Genomic DNA, 18,302 nt, shown 5'->3' on the forward strand with positions numbered 1-18,302 from the left:
CATTTTTTGACCAGCGTCTACTCTCACCTGCTCCTCTCCAAGTCATAAATTTGGAGCAGGAACCTCTGGTAGAAGGCGAGGTGAGTAAAAGGAAGATGGACGCCGCTGCCATGACGTCCACAAAGCGGGCCAAGAAGGCAAAGACAGTGGGGGATTCCATTGTGAATGAGGTGGACTCCCCCGAAGATGAACTTATTATTACACCGGAGCTCCCAGACGCTCCTATGCTCCCCATCCACCTGGTGCTTCCTCGGGAAGGGAAGTCGGTCGTCCTGGAGGAGAGGATGAAGATGGTATGTCGGGCTTGGGATGAGGGGCGCAACGAATAGGATGAGATGGCCCGGGCTCTGATTACTCGTTGGAACGTGGAGTTCTTCGGGCATCCCAAGGCTTTTAACGCTCCCCAACAGATCGTGGATTGGTTTGGAGCCGAGATTGGATTTCGGCCTAAGTTGGGGCAGGACGTGGCCCCGTTCACTGTGGACTTGCTGGCGGCCAAGTGGGGATGTGCATGTCCTTCCTCCAGCTCAAACGCTACACCACCCTGGCTAGCAATGATGCCCTCTTCATCTCCCAAGCCATTCGTCATTAGGCCATGGAGGTAAGCCACTTGTTCGTCTCATTTCTTTATTACCGTTATCTTTTTATGTTGTTTCTAACTTTGGTTTTTTCCAGGATACACAGATGGCTCATAGGAATGTGGACTTGGTGGCCAAGATGGCCATGAAGCTAGAGACGACCCAGATGGAGCTGGAGGGGGTCATTAACCAATGGGAAGCTGCCAAGGAGGTCCCCACCAAGGAGACTGCCCGGGTTCAAGCTCAGTATGAGGAAGCTTTGTCTAGGAAGGATGCTGACCACAAGAAGGTGGTGGATAACCTAGAAGCGGAACTTTTTCGTGCCCGCAGTTGGGAAGCTTCAACCAAGGCACTCTTGCAGGCGGCTGAGGCCCAGCTTCGTCAAGACTGGGAGAAGGTGGAATCTCTCGGGGCCCAAGTCCAGGCTTTGGAGGTCCGGGCCCAACTGGAGTTGAAGTGGAGTGAGGAGGCTTGAAAGGAGAAAGAGCAAGCTGAAGAGTTGCTGGTGGGCACTTTTGATGAAGCCATTTACATGGCCTGGCTCTAGGACAAGAATATGAATCTCCCCGTCTATCTGGATACGGCTGCAAAGAGGGCCGAGTTTGAGTTCAAAGAGAAAGAAGACACGGAGCTCCTTGTTGAGGATCCATAGGGTGAAACTGCTCCGGATGTTCCAGATCTAAACAAAGCCCAGGCCTGAGCCTTTGTAATTTTATTTGGGACTTCCTCTCTTTTTATTTTATTCTTTATATAACATATTTTTTATGGGTGCAGATGCGCTTTGGACAATGATTTATCTTATTATCCAGTTATTATATTGGTTTCCATCCTTGCACAATGATTTCTTGCTTTATTCTCATTTATTTCTTTAAAAATTCACTGAGTGTTCTACCAGTATGCATGAATTTTTTTAAATGTGGAATCTTGGTTCCAACATCCAGGACCTTTAGGGGAAAAATTGTGGAAGTTAATTAATTTATCCTGAGACCAAGGTTCAAGTTTCAATGGCCTGGACCGTTTTGGACTTACCAGATATGGTTTAACTGGTTTATCTTGAATCGAAGGTTCAGGTTCCAACGGCCTAGACCGTTATGGATTTCTTATAAGATTTAAATGCTTTGTCCGGAATCTAAGGTTCGGTTCCAACGATCTAGACCATTAAAGAGTTCTAAATGTGTTCAATTCAAACCTAAGATTTGAGTTCCAACGGTCCTAGACCGTTATGTGGAAACAATAAATAAGAATTAAATTATCTCGGACCATGTTAGGTCTGGAGCAATTTTTTGGGAGTTGGGTTTTGAACCCTCAGTCCATGCAAATCCAGATTAGGACTAAGCTCTCAGCCTGGCATCCCCCCCTTTTTTTAATCCTGGACTGTATAAATGGTCCTACCCCTCAAGTGACCAAAGAGTGTAGTCTTAGGTCACTTGTTTGTGTGAAAATTAAAGACAGACATGAACTTTTTCTTCTCTTAAAAAATTCCTTATGGTGTTTTGTTCACACCATTTACATTTAATAAGAAATGCCCCTGGGGGGTTACATTACTTGAGAATAAAATGGTAAGGAGAAGAGATATGGCTAAATCCTCCTGACTACTGGTAGTACCGACGGAGGTGATCAGCGTTTCAGGACCTTGGGATCTATGTGTTATATTATTTTATAATATAATATAATGTAATATTATATTATTTTATAATATAATGTTTTAGATTAAATAAATGTGACATAGAGTGTCACATATTGTAACATATAAAAGAGAGTTACATTATTTGGATATATGTGAAATATCCAAACATGTAACATATTTGGTGTTACAAATTCATCACAAATTTGTAACTCCTAAATATCACCCATTATTGTGTAGATTTGTTGTTACACAATATTGAGATGAATTTCTTAAAGCCATATGAGAAATGGCTGATAGAGATGTGATTTTAACTCCCATATTGTGTATGGAAGTTACAAAATCAAGTGGGAATAAATTGGAACGTTTTGGAAAAAACTTAAAAAATTAGTTGCTGAAACTGACCAAGGGCTGCGGCGCTTGAAACAAGCGCCACGGCGCTAGTGGCTGACAGATTCATACTAATTTGGTTTTTATCCAATTTTGAACGTTTCCAACAGCCAAGTAACTCCAAAATCTTTATTTTAATTCCATAAAACACCCAATTAATCATTGGTAACAGCCATGGAGGTTGGTGGAATTTGAAATTCAAAGGGTGTCTCTAAACTCTATAAATAGGAGCCTAATGCTTACTTGTAAGACACACCATTTCTATCCACTAGAGCACTTGGCTAGAAACACCTTGAGGCTTGATTATTCCAGAAAGCATTTCCAAAATCTGTGAGAGATCCCTTAGTGCTTGAGTTAGGGGGAAATAAGCTTTTGGACAAAGGTTTCAAACCTTGTTCAAGTTGGTGATCCCCAATACTCTTCACTTTGGTTGTGTGAGTGAGAGTTTTTTGTTCATTGTTCTTATTCTTGTTCTTTTATTCTATTGCTTTTCTTTTCTTCTATTATTCACTCTTTTACATGTATCTTTTGATTTAGAGTTGTAATCTCATCTATATCTTTTCATTATACTACTTCTAGTTTATTTGTATATTTTGTCTTTGAGTTGTATTTTCTATTTCTATCATCTTCTACCTCTTTCTTTATATTTACATGTATCTTTTGTCATAGAGTTGTAACATTTTTTAATCAATCAATATTTATTTGTAATATATTGTCTAGAGTTGTAATAATATATAATCATTTCCATTGAGGCGAAACAATATTTTCCTAACACTATGTTCCGTCTAGTTGCTTTAGGCGATATGTTCCTGAACATACTTCACTTTGGATCTCATACGATCCTTCCCAGTTAGGTCCTAGAACCCCCACTCCCGAATCTTGAGATGCAGGGAAGACTCTTCTTGGGACCAGATCACCGGTCCCGAACCTTCGACTCTAAACTATAGAGTTAAAGTGCCTTGCGATCTTCCCCTGATACATCTTCAACTGCACTTGCGATTCTTCCTGGATCTCTTTGATGAGATCCAGCCATCCAGGGATTCCTGGAGCGAGGTGTGATTCTGGACGGGATTGTACGTATCTCGTCTGTGGGACGGGATTGCAGTTTCTACTAGGATGGCTGCTTCACATCCGTAGACCACTGAGTAGGAATTATGTCCAGTCGAAGTTCTCTCTGTGGTCCAATATGCCCATAGGAAGTGGGGCAACTCTTCTGGCCACTTTCTCTTGCAAGCTTGTAGCTTTTTCTTCAGTGTCCCTTTTAAAATTTTGTTAACGGCCTCTGTTTGCCCGTTTTCTTGAGGCCTTGCGACTACGAAGGAGCTTTTGAAAATTCCATGTCTTTCACAGAAGTCGGTGAAGTGGATGCTATCAAATTTCTTCCCATTGTTGGACACGCTTTTATGAGGGAGGCTGTATCGGCACACAATATTGTTGATGACAAAGTCCAGGGCCTTTTTGGAGGTAATGGTGTTCATTGGTTGCGTTTCAACCCATTTGGTGTAATAGTCGACGACTACAATGGTATATCTCAATCCGCCCTTCCTTGTCGGGAGAGATCCTACCAAATCAATTCCCCATACTGCAAAAAGGCCAGGGATTGGTCATCAAGGTTATCTTTGTGGGAGAAGCTCGCGGGTTCTTTGCGTATCTTTGGCTTTGCTCACACTTGCGGACGTAATCTACATAGTCCTTCTTCATTATTGGCCAGAAATATCCTTGCCTTAGGATCCTTTTGGAAAAGCTGAGTCTGGTTGAGTGATCTCTGCAAAAGCCTTCGTGCACTTCATGCATGATCGCACTCATCTTGGTCCCGGATACGCATCGAAGATACGACATGGAAAACCCCATGCGATAGAGCTTGTTGTCCTTCATGACGTATCTGGAGGCCTGATATTGAAGCTTCCTGGCGGCAGCCCTGTCCATGGGAAACTCTCCAGTGGTTATATATTGGATGAGAGGATCCATCAAGGACGTTGTGTAATCAATGGAATTTACGACTGGGGGGGGCTTAAATACTGGGCACGGGTAGATGGTTGATTGGGACTACTCCGGAGAGTTCTACTTCAACATTCGTGGCCAACTTTGCTAGTGTGTCCGCGAACACATTCTGTTCCCTGGGGATTTGGCGGATGACGTATCTTTTGAATGATTGGAGTAACTCCCGGGTTCGCGCCACGTAAGTGGCCATCTTTTCCCCCTTCATTTGGTATTCTCTCGATATCTGTCTTACCGCCAACTGAGAATCATTGTGGACTTCGATGTTCTCTGCCCCCACTTCCCGAGCTAAGCGTAATCCGGCCAACATGGCCTCGTGTTCAGCCTCATTGTTTGACGCTTCAAACTGGAAGCGTAGGGCGCTTTGCAATTGGTGACCTTGGGGGATATTAGGATATTCCTGACCCTGTTCTCATTGGAGGCTCTGTCAACAAAGATCTTCCAAAAGGGCATTACAGGGTCGATTGGTTCTTCGTCCTCAGCAACCCCAATACATTCTACAATGAAGTCGGCCAGGGCTTGTCCCTTGATGGAGATTTTGGGGACGTAGGCGATATTGAACTGGATCAACTCCATGGCCCACTTCAAAAGTCTTCCTGATGATTTTGGATTTTGTAAGTCGTAGGGGATGGTATGTTACTACTTTGATGACATGAGCTTGAAAGTAAGGTTTTAACTTCTTAGAGGCGGCCAGAAAGCAAAATTTCAGTTTTTCAAACAAAGGGTATCTGGACTCTGCGCCCAACAACCTTTTGCTTACGTAATAGACCGGGAGTTGGTCATTTCCTTCTTCTCGCACTAAGGCAGCGCTTATAGCATGTTTTGATACGGCCAAATATAGGTACAGTGACTCCCCATCCACCGAATTCGACAAGATTAGTGTTTGTGCCAAATGCTCCTTCAATTTTTGGAAAGCCTCTTCACACTCGGTTTTCCATTCGAACCTTTAGTTTCTGCGAAGTATGTTGAAAAATGAGATGCACTTGTCCGTGGACTTTGACACAAAGCGGCTCAAAGCCACTATTCTTCCCGTTAGGCTTTGAACGTCTTTATGTTTCTGTGGCGATGGCATGTCGATCAAAGCTCTGATCTTATTCGGGTTAGCTTCTATCCCTCTTGAGCTTACTATGAAGCCTAGAAACTTCCCGGATGCCATGCCAAAAGTGCACTTCTTGGGATTTAGCTTCATCCCGTACTCTTGGATAATGGCGAATGCTTCTGCCAAGTTGTCTGCATGTTGGCCCGACGTCTTGAACTTGATAACATGTCGTCTATGTAGACTTTCATGTTCTTCCTGAGTAGATCTCGGAACATTTTTTTGACAAGCCTTTAATACATGGCTCTGACATTCTTTAGTTTGAAAGGCATGACAATGTAACAGTATACACCCTTGTCCGTTTGGAAGCTGGTGTGTTCCTAGTCTGCTACGTGCATCAAAATTTGGTTGTAGCCGGAGTAGGCATCCATGAAGCTAAGCAACTCGTACCTAGACGTGGCATCCACCATCTGGTCTATCCGGGGCAGTGGGAAGCAATCCTTTGGACATGATTTGTTGAGGTTCATGAAATCTATGCAAGTTCTCCATGTCCCATTTGGTTTTGGTACCAACATAGGGTTTGCTAGACAAATCGGGTACAATGCTTCCTGGATGAAGTTAATCGAGGATAACTTCTCAATTTCTAGTTTGAGGGCCTCTCCTCATTCCGTGCCCAATGGCCTTCACTTCTGACATAGTGGAGTTGCGTTTTCATCGATGTTCAGGGCGTGACATATGATGTTACGGTCAATCCCGGTCATATCCAAGTGGGACCAGGCCAGGACGTCCTGATTCTCTTTTACTCGAGCGACTATGGCAACCCTGACCTCTGGATTCAAATTTATTCCTACTCGGATTACTCTAGTCGGATCAGTGTCATTAATGCACACATCTTCTATCTCCTCCATTGGTTCTAATGCCCTGTCCGCCTCTATCCGGGGGTCCAATTCGTTGTCTTCCCAGACCACCTCGCGTGCTGGAGGTGGTTGTGCGATCGGAGTGATGTTCTCCTCTTCTATGGGCTCTTCGTAGACCATGAAGATTGGTCTGGTGGAGACGTGATAACACTTCTGGGCACTCTTTTGATCTCCCTGTACTGTCCTCACTCTGCCGTTATCACACAGGAACTTCAAGCATAAGTGGCAGATGGAGGTAACAGCACCAAAATCGACTAGAGCGGGGCGCCCAAAAATCACATTATACGTAGTGAGACAATCCACCACCACGAATGTGCAGTACTTGAATGTGGTTTAAACACCATTCCACAATGTAACAAGGAGTTGTATCTTGCCCATCGGGAGCAATGAATCCCTATTGAAGTCGTAGATCTACGTTGGACACGTTGCTAGGTTGGCCTCTATTAGGTCGATCGCTGTGAAGGCCGACTTGAACAAGACATTGACAGAACTCCCATTGTCCACCAACATTTGGGATACTCTTTTGTTGGCGATTAGGGAGACAATGACCAAGGGATCGTGATGCGGGAAGTGGACATTTCATGCATCTTCCTCCATGAACATTATCGATAGATTCATCAGCTTTGGGCGCTGGGCCGGAGTTTGGACAAACTCACACATCTCATGGTCATTGTCGAGTTCACTGATGTAGCACTTTTTTTCATTCCAGGATGGTCCTCCTAGGTGAGCGCCTCCAAAGATGGTGGCTACGTGGCCATTTACTCGAGGGGGAGCGATTCCAGGCTGATACCACATTCCAGGTCTAGGAACCATAGGGCCTCCAGGAGGTCGCACTATTGGGGCACCTTGAGGAGCCTATGCTCCCGGTTTTGGAGCATACCCTCCATGAGGAGTTATGAATTGTTCGTGTGCTCCTTGGGCAAAAGGCTGTCCGGGAGCTGTGGGTTGTCCCAGACTTCCAGCCGGCATCTTGACCCATTAGTGGAGGTGCCCTAGGTTGATTAAATTCTCTATCTCGTCCTTCAGCTGACGACATTCCTCAGTTGTATGGACTATGTCCTTATGATAGGCACATTTTTTGCTCGCGTCTCTTGGTTTAGTTCCCCCATTAAACATGAGGCTTGGTTTCTGGTAGTGGACTACATTTCCCGTTGCAAGGTAGATATTCTCCCGGGTATCCACCAAGTTCTTGTATTCTGTGTACTGGGGCTCGTACCCCCTCTTTCCCTTCTTTGCGGGCTCAATCCAGCTCTGATTCTTGATGGATCGTTTTCCCCAGGAAGGGTTTATGCTCGCCTCTACCGCTTCCATCTGGGATGGTTGAACCACTTCAGGAGCGACACTATATCCGGTCGGTGCCACTCCGTACCCAGAACAAGGGGCTGAAGAAGCTGGAGCATATCCTGATGAAGCGAGCGCATAGATGATCGGAGTCATGAACTGCATCTCGGACATCGCTGGAGGTGTCGGATAGGGATTTGCTGGGTATTGCTCCCCATACTGAGGAATGGTCTGTGTTGTTTGTTACGATGCCGGAGGCTGTCCAAAAGCTTGGATTCGAGCTTCTTCCCAGTTGATGAAGCCTTGAACTCTTCTTATAAACTCTTTAAGAGTGGCCACCTTACTACGTTGCATGTCATCCAAGAGAGGGGATCCAGTTCTGATTCCGGATTGGAAGGCTACTAACCGTTGCCCATCATCCACCTTAGTCTTTGGAACTTCCTCTATGAGGCATTGGATGTAAGCCCTAAGGGGTGTGATGTTGTTTTATGTTGGCCATCGCATTAACCTCCATGTCCAGTTTCTGGGAGTCTACAAATTGCTTACGGAAAGCTGACTGCAATCCAAACCAAGATTGGATTGATCCTATCTTGAGCCTTTTCCGCCACTCTTCAACGGATTCGGCCAAGGTGATCGAAAAGCATAGGCATTTTCTATTGTCGCAGACATGGGCTATAGTCATCAGGCGATTGTGGCGGGATAGATGGTGTAACACCCTCCTACTACCCAGGGACCGTTAAGGTGTGCATTTTAAACATGCTAAACTCGCTAATCGAGTCATTTGGTCATAATTATGTAACTAAGTATGATTAGCAGTTTAGGGTTAAATTTTTTGGTTAAGATACAACGTTTCACTAAAACGTTTACTGTATACATTGGGATCCCAAAAATATAATTTAAATGTTAATTACATCAAAAGATTTACAACCAGCCGACCTAAGCAGCAAAATAGGGTTCAACCCTAGTTCCTCTTTAAACCCTCGGCCGTGGCAATCGAGCAGCCGCATATGTACACATGGTCACCTAAGCTCTCCAACTCAAGGATGCTCTAGCTTTCTTTTGCCTTTACTTGCACCACATAGCACCTATGAGCCGAAGCTCAGCAAGAAAACTCAATATGCTCATGAATAGTAATAACATGTTTCTAAGTCATAATGTGCATGCCTAGCAATAATAATCCTACTTATGCATGCAAGCAGGTAAAAATAAGTGTTTGTGAAGTCTTGCGCTCTGAGTAGATGACTAATAAATCTCTCTTTTAGGTAAACGACTAATAAGTCTCTCTGAATAGTTGACTAATAAGTCACTCTGAATAGTTGACTAATAAGTCACTCCCTAAATTGATGACTAATAAGTATGTCTCGGTCAGATGATTGATAAGTCTATCTTGATCAGATGACTGATAAGTCTATCTCTATCAAATGACTGATAAGTCTATCTCGGTCAGATAATTGATAAGTCTATCTCGGTTAGTTGACTGATAAGTCTATCTCGGTCAGATGACTGATAAGTCTATCTCTGTGTAGATAGATGATAAGTCTATCTCTGTGTAGATAGATGATAAGTCTATCTCTGAGGTCCCATACCCTCCTAACCATGTGACGTGTAGGTCACCTTAGCCTTTTGGCTCTGGCTCTCTAAATAACTAGCCTTTAGACTAGACAAGCGCTTTTAGTTTTCATCAAACTTAAGGCCAGTCAAGCATTTCATGCTTCTGATGATAATGCTTATTGTTGACCGCGTTTTTGGCCAACGACCTGTAGACGTCAAAAACGATAAAAACCTTCAAGAGAAATAAACAACACGAACGATTTTATAGTGGTTTAGCCCCAATGTGTTGGTAATAGCCTAATCCACTTGGAGTTGTAATTATAGATCTGCACTCAAGATCAGATGAACCTGAGTCAACTGAGTTTCTTCAGTGCAAATTACAAGAATATAAGAATTCTCTCAAATACAAGTACTCTCTCTCTCTCTAGAAAATTAGAATTCGAATCAAAAGTTCCCAAAAGTCCCCTTTATGATGCCATAAGCCTTGTATTTATAGGCTCAAGATTGTACAGATGATATCCCCATAATCGAGATATTTTTCCATTCTCATTATATTTAATTTACAGTAATATTCAAAATATAACAGTATACTATATTCGTGGGATAAACTGAGAGATTCCCGCACAAACCAAGACTGATTCTTGTTGAAGCCGTTTCTGGGATCTCTTGCGTAGCCCTGCTCTGTCTAGTCGATCCATATCTCATTCAGGCTGGCTGATCACACCTTCACTGGGCAGACACGCACCTGATTGGGCAGGCATGCACTTGGCTGGGCAGACATGCACTTGACTGGGCAGACACGCACCTGATTGGGCAGGCATGCACTTGGCTGGGCAGACATGCACTTGACTGGGCAGACATGCACTTGGCTGGGCAGACATGGTCATGACTGGTCGGACATGGTCATGATTGGTTGGCCAAGGCCATGACTGGGCAGACATGCACTTGGCTGGTCGGACATGGTCATGACTGGTCGAACATGGTCATGCCTGGGCAGACAAACACATGACTGGTCAGACATGGTCATGCCTGGGCAGACAAACATGTGACTGGCCAGTCAAAAATTCTTCACTGGTCTACCAAGTCACTCCTAAGCCAAATCACCCAACCATTCCTTGCCATTTGTCATTTCTATTGCCACGTCATCGAACTCCAATTTTTGGGGATAACATTTTCCCCCCAAGTTTATTATATGATATACTCACATAATAAACTTTTCTTCTAGCAAAATGCTTTAGAGGTCATCCAAAAGCTTCCATTCGGTCGATAACTTTCACGTAATCCCACGATTGAACTTGTCTTTTGATTTCTTCAAACTCTATTTTTTGATCTTGTGGTAGTATCCCATGAGTAAGAAAACATGCTTGTGCCCCATGTCCTTTAGATTTATTGTCCTTTTGGACCTTATAGTTAATTGGTCATTATTTTTTATTTTTTATTTTTTTCCCTTGAATGCATACGTGATAAATGGTTTGTTGGAACCTTGATGCCCCTCGGACACCTTGATGCTCCTCGGACATGCACACCACCATCCGCCAAGACGCGCCCAGCTGCTCGGACGAATACCCCCACACCGCTTGGATGCAACCAGCTACTCGGACTAGCCTCCAGCCGATCGGACATCACGGCATCCGCCCAGCCATCACGCGCATCTGCTCGGACTAGCCTTCAGCCGATCGGACATAATGGATACGTATCCCTCAACTCGGGCACCACCAACTGATTGGACAATGAGGCCCAGCTCTTCGGACCCCAGGACCCAGGCGCGCAGCTCCTCGTTCGCCAGGCGCACAACCACTCGGACCAAACTTCTCTCCTCGGATGCACCACCACATCCGATCGGGTGAACCTCCCAGGCCCTTGTAAGCTGCTCGGACGCCACTCCTCAACCGTTTGACGGATACGCTTCAGCTACCGAGCCCCGCACACACCTGCTCGGACGTCTCGCGTGCATCCGCTCGGAGCTAATGCTGGTCGGATGCATGCACCAGCCCTCGGCACTAAGCACGCGCATCCGCTCGGACCAGGCGCACCCGAGCGGACACCACACGACCCCTTGGCACTTCTTGGCTTCAACAGCTCTTCGAACCAAGCATGGCATGCCCTAGGAACTAGGCACGTCACTTGGGCCAAAAAAAATTTCTATGTCCAAAACTTTTAATTCATGCTCATCCTAGGGACCTTAAGCACTCTATATTCTTACTTCTTATAAAATGTTTATCTAAGTAGTAAAAATAAATATTTTTCTGTTGAACTGACTGATTTGTTTGATTCACTCCAGGGACTCATCGATGTTATTCATGCTTAAACAACAGAGTTTCCTACTTGACCAATGATATATGCTTAGCCGACCAGGGAAGTTGTATCTGCTCTCCCGACCAGGAAAACTTTGCACCTGATCAGCTAAACCTTGCACCCGGCTAGTAGTTTGCTCTTTATTCTTGTGAAGACAATTGTTGCTTAGCAGCTTTGATATTTTTCTCGTATAGCCGAGCTGTTGGCATTTATACTTTACTTTTCTTTACTAACTTAAAACATTCTAAGTCTTTTTTAGACTTAAAAAGTTACAAGTTTTTTGTGAATAGTAAAGTCACTCTGGTGTATGCCTTATATTTTCGCATGAGTACTTAGTTTTCTAACTTAGAAATTCTAGACATTTCATAAGTCCATACTAAGTAGACTTTCTCACACTCTTATTGCTCTAATATTTTATGAGCATAATGTTTATTGTCACACGAATATCTGCTTCTAACTTGAAATTTTAAAAAATTCCAAGTTACTTAAGCTTTGTCAAACAAGTTTGCTTAATGGCCTTTTTGGACTTCGAAAATTTACAAGTCAGCCTAAAAATAGATATATTAACTCGTGCTCTTATTTCCTGTGTTAAATTATATACCAGTATACCCCATGTGCCCCCCAAGTTTTCGAGGGTTGAAAGATCCTTAGTCACTTGCTACTTGATTGAACTTGTTCGAGCAGTTAATTACTCGTGAAACACATAGAAGGTATAGAAAATATTCGAGCAGTTGAACACTGCTTGAACTTATCGACCAGTTGAACACTATCCGAGTTTACTGACCAGTTGAACACTGCTCGGATAACTAACACACATGCATATTTGTAGCAAGAATCAACCACGCTACGCGTAGTCTCTTTTATTACTCGTAAATTAAAAAGGACAAAACATGTCTAATAACGAGTCTTAAACAACCAAAATTGTTCAAAAATAAAATGACTGGTTAGCAAATAACCAACTCATAAACCAAACTTAAATAACAAGTCAAACAACTCGAAATCAAGCTACCACTCTGAAAGCGGTATTTAGAAATAACATATCCTCCGATGCTCGCCACTCCAGTGGTTTCTGATCCTAGCACTCCCGCTCAGCATACCTCTTCCTTTCTTCGTTGCTATCATCAACCAAGTGTGGACCTCCACATATAGTGTCTAAGGTAAAGTCCACAGGTCCGAGTTGCAAGGGTGGAGATCTTTGTCACTTGAAACCAGGATTGCTGCTACCTCCTTCTCCTTGGTGTGTCTCCGCCCGGTACTTCCTCAACTTGCCCGACCGGAGAAGAAATTCTATCTCGTCCTTGAGGTGATTGCATTCATTCGTGTCGTGACCATAATCTCCATGGAAACAACAAAACTTGTTCATGTCTCTCTTCCTCATCTCTTTCCTGATGGGTGGAGGCTTCTTGTAGGGAACCTCTTCATGACTAGTAAGATATATCTCTGCTCGGCTGGTCGAGAAAGTGGTGTAGTTAGTGAACTGAGGCTCATAGTTGGTTGGCTTTTCATTTGAACTCAACTTTACTTTCTTTTCCTCATGGTGGTCAGACCCATTATTTCCACGTTTCTTTCCACCATCCTTAGGAGAGCCAGTTGATCCACCCAGATTGTTTATGCCATTCTCCTCTTTCTCGATTGCATCATCCAATTTCATATACTTGTCTCCTCGGTCAAGAAATTGTTGAAGTGTTGAAATTGGATTTCTATGTATGTTATCCCACAAAGGGCTCCGATAAGTTATCCCAGCAGATATTGCAACCATCTTCCCCTCGTCTCCTATAGCAGTTGCTCTATTGGCTTCTCTCATGAATCTCTGTATATAATTCTTTAGAGACTCATCTTTTCCTTGTTTGATATCTGCCAAGTGGTTGGCTTAAACTGGTGGAGTCCAGGCAGTGTTGAATTGTCTACAAAACTCCTTCCTGAATGCTTCCCAAGAGGTAATGGAGTTTGGCTTAAACTTCCAATACCATTCCTGGGCAGTATCCGACAATGTAGTCGGGAAAAATCTACACCGATAATCGTCAATTACTCCGAACAATTCCATCTGGTCCTCGAATTTCCCAACATGTATGATGGGATCTGCCTTTTCTGTATATATTGGCAGAACTGGTGCTTTATATTTTGCCAGCGGCTCGGTTGCTCTAATCCGGGCACAAAATGGGCTGCCACTCTGGTGGTCTATCGCATCTATCCTGGAAGGTTGTTTTGACAAACCTTGCACTGCAGCTGCTAGCATGTCAAGCTGGGCTTGGATGGCTGGTGCAACTGATGAAGTTCCAAGGTCTTGACCGCCTGATCGGGCATTACCATTTGGCGCGCTGTCGTCAAGTATTTTTACTTGACTGGTAGGGCGGTCCAGATTTTGCCCTTCAACCGGGACGGTCCTCCTCTTGTTGGTGATAACATCCCTTAGATCCTTCTGGGAAGCATGCTCTCTTGCCCGATCGAACACTGTACTCTTCGATTTCCTAGAGGGCTTACTACGCGGGACTTGCTCTCTCCTACTACGCTACTGGCCGGGGTGCAGTGGAGGCCTTTCGGTACACCCCGGGCGGTCTTTTCCTCCTTTTCCTTTGACTGGTCGGTGTGATGACTATCAGCCTCATCACGACCATGCCCATCTTTGAATTGTGAAGTCCTCTTCTCTCGAGGAGTCTTGGTCTGATCTTGCTTGGGTGGAGTCTTTTTACTGCCCGACCAGTGACTCCCTGATCTAGAAGTCTCTGATCGGTGGCTCCTGGAGGGGGTTATAGAGTGCTCCCTTTGTGTCGAGGCAGTTCTGGATCGGTCCCCATCATCTTCCCGACCAGGGGGGTTAACCCTGCTTCTGCCCGGTCCTCGAGAATCGGCTCTATCAGTGGTCCTCATACCAGCGTTATTATTTCTTGCTCCTTGGGTGGCTGCTTGTGCTGTGGCTTGAGCATTGGCTTGGGCCAATTGGGTAGCTGCTTCTAGAGCAAGTGCTGCTTCATGATGTCTCCGGTTGACCTCCTCCTGTTGTTGTCTGAGCTCTTCGCTTCTGGCCTCCATATCGCGCCTTTGCTGCTCTAACGCGGCTTTCTGCATGGCCATCTCTTCAGCGAACGCCTCCTGTCTGGCGTGGAATTGTGCTATCTCCTCCTGGAAGGCCCCCATGGCTTCCTGGAGTTCTTTGACTTCTGGAGTCACGTCTTCGAGCATGACCCTAGGCTCAGTCTCATGGTCTTGTGGGCCAGGACCTTCTGATCTAGCAGGCTCTTTAGAGGAGCCTGTCTTCTTGGAGGCCACATTGGTGCTCTTAGGCGCCATAATACTTCAGGGACCGTCTGTCTTTCTCTTCAGGCTCTCAATGAAAGCACCAAAATGTTGACCGCGTTTTTGGCCAATGACCTGTAGACGTCAAAAATGATAAAAACCTTCAAGAGAAATAAACGACACAGACGATTTTGTAGTGGTTCAGCCCCAATGTGTTGGTAATAGCCTAATCCACTTAGAGTTGTGATTATAGATCTGCACTCAAGATCAGATGAACCTGAGTCAACTGAGTTTCTTTAGTGCAAATTACAAGAATACAAGAATTCTCTCAAATACAAGTACTCTCTCTCTCTCTAGAAAATTAGAATTCGAATCAAAAGTTCCCAAAAGTCCCCTTTATGATGCCATAAGCCTTGTATTTATAGGCTCAGGATCGTACAGATGATATCCCCATAATCGAGATATTTTTCCATTCTCATTATATTTAATTTACAATAATATTCAAAATATAACAGTATACTATATTCGTGGGATAAACTGAGAGATTCCCGCACAAACCAAGACCAATTCTTGTTGAAGCCGTTTCTGGGATCTCTTGCGTAGCCCTGCTCTGTCTAGTCGATCCATATCTCATTCAGGCTGGTCAATCACACCTTCACTGGGCACACGCACCTGACTGGGCAGACATGCACTTAACTGGACAGACATGCACTTGGCTGGGCAGACATGCACTTGACTGGGCAAACATGCACTTGACTGGGCAAACATGCACTTGGCTGGGTAGACATGGTCATGACTGGTCGGACATGGTCATGACTGGTTGGCCAAGGTCATGACTGGGCAGACATGCACTTGGCTGGTCAGACATGGTCATGACTGGTCGGACATGGTCATGCCTGGGCAGACAAACACATGGCTGGTCGGACATGGTCATGCCTGGGTAGACAAACATGTGACTGGTCGGACACGGTCATGCCTGGGTAGACAAACATGTGACTGGCCAGTCAAAAATTCTTCACTGGTCTACCGGGTCAATCCTAAGCCAAATCACCCAACCATTCCTTGCCATTTGTCATTTCTATTGCTACGTCATCGAACTCCAATTTTTGGGGATAACACTTATGTTGATTAGATCTAATATTTTCGGCTTGCGTTAAACACGCTAATACTGTTCTTGACTCATAAGCCAATACCATACGACCAGTGCTCAATACTGCTGCCGAACTTGACTAATGAGTCAGAGCTTCATAGTTAATACTGACACCATTGCCGATTATGACTAATAAGTCAGTACCATTCACAGATAGAAAATTGCCAAGCATTTGATATGCATTCCAGATATACAAATAGAGCATTCAACATGCTACATCAAAAACCATGCATGACACATATGGGGTGCAGTTTTCTTACCTCTGGTTCGAGCGAGAAATACATTAAGAACGACCCTTGAGAACGATCAATCCTTTAATCCCTTAGCGGTCACCTAGTCATAACCAAATATGGAATCCAATTAATGAAATCAACAAATACAAAGTTCTTGACCTAAACCTCACTCCCGGGACCTCAAATCATACCCAAACGGTTAGTAGATTCGATCCTGAACCTTAGGAATTGAAACCCCAAGCCAAAAACCCTCAAAAGTACCCAAAATATGAATTAGGAAAAGTAGGGTAGTGCTACAGCGCAGCCCCTCTAGCGCCCCAGCACTATAACCAGAGCTTTTTTGCCCTGGACAGTACTGTAGCGCCCTCGCTTGGGCGCTATAGCACTAGGACCAGGCTAAAATAGCCCTGGTTCTTCCTCCTTCGATTTCTCCATTTCCAACCTTAAAAAATTGATCCCAAACTCCATCCAAACCCCCAAATGAACCCAAATATCTACTCTACATGTTCTATGCATCATAACCCAAGCAACCTTTGTCAAAAACTCCCATCAATTCTCATCTATCCAAACTAGAAATCAAGATGAAAACCAAAAGAAAAACAGAGCATAAACCTGAGTATCGATGGATGGAAACTTACCTCAAGCTCAATATCATACCCTCTTCAATGGTGGAACATACCCCTAGACCATCAAGGTTCAACTCCCTAGCTTGGTTCCTCAAATGGAGCTTCAAAATTCAAAGAGAAAAGAAGGGAAGAAGATGATCGGAAGAAGAAAGGAAGACACTCTGTTTTCTTAAGCTTTCTACAACTTCTTGGTTAATATATATCCTTAAGGTCAAAATACCAAAATTTCCCTAGGTCATTTAAATTCCTCTTAAGGCCACCAAGGGCAAAACCGTCCTTTCCCGGCTATCTTGTTAATCATAATTAACACCCTCCAATTCCCGTTATTCTAAATATCCTCAAATGCTAATAAATCATATCCCATTACTCTTTAATTCACGGTAATGTTCTAATCACCAAATTACCCCGAGACTCACCCCGAGACTCACCCCGAACCCCGAAATTAACCCCGTTATGACCAATGCATTCAAAGATCGTCTCATGCCGAATGGCTTGAACAAATCCACATTATGATGTGGCCTTACTCAAAATTCACCAACATGCATGAAAATATACAAATGTGCACTCAACGAGCCAAATTACCAAAATGCCCTTATAATGAAAAGTAGACCCATATGCATGCATTTATCATCATATAATAATATAATTCACATAATCATGCATATAATCATTTAATGGCATAATAAATCAATTATGGCCCTCCCGGCCTCCTAATCAAGGTCCTAAACCTTATTAGGAAATTTGGGTCATTACAAATGGTCTCTAAAGTCGGTGTTTCTAGTGTAGGTGGGTATATCCGGCATCTTGAACCCCTTAGGTAACACGACGTCTAGGCACACGATTCCTTTTCTTCATCTTCGGAATCGGCACCTCCGCCTTCTTGTTTTCAGACCAAGCGGTCCGTGACCTTTTTGATATCGGCCAGCTGCTCCATGAACTGCCTGGCCATTATATCATCAATGGGAATTCTCTCATTCCTCTTATCGTTGAGGTTATTCCTCAAGTCTCCTCCCCGAGGACAAATCTTTTCTTTACGGGCCTGCTCCTTTCGAGCATTGAGGCCGTCCTGCAAATCTACGCGGGATGTGTCATCAACCGAACTAATAGCTTCTGGCTCCTCCTCATGCTTACGCCCTACGTGATTGTTCACGAATGCGCTGGGATAAAACTGCCTTCCCTGGTCATGGTGTCTCAGAACATTTTGGGGCTTTATGCCATGTGGGCATTTCCAGATTCCGTCCTGGGACAGGATTCACCTGTTCTTTCCTAGGGAAATGCCCAGGGTCCACCCTAGCTTTTGGAGCGAGAGGAGTCTTCTTTTGGGGGTTTGCTTTTTCTATGGGATTGGTCGCTTTGGCCTTCCCTTTCTCTTGAGCTGGGTTAGAAGGA

This window comes from Humulus lupulus, chromosome 9 (assembly GCF_963169125.1).
Source record: "Humulus lupulus chromosome 9, drHumLupu1.1, whole genome shotgun sequence".
NCBI lineage: Eukaryota > Viridiplantae > Streptophyta > Magnoliopsida > Rosales > Cannabaceae > Humulus > Humulus lupulus.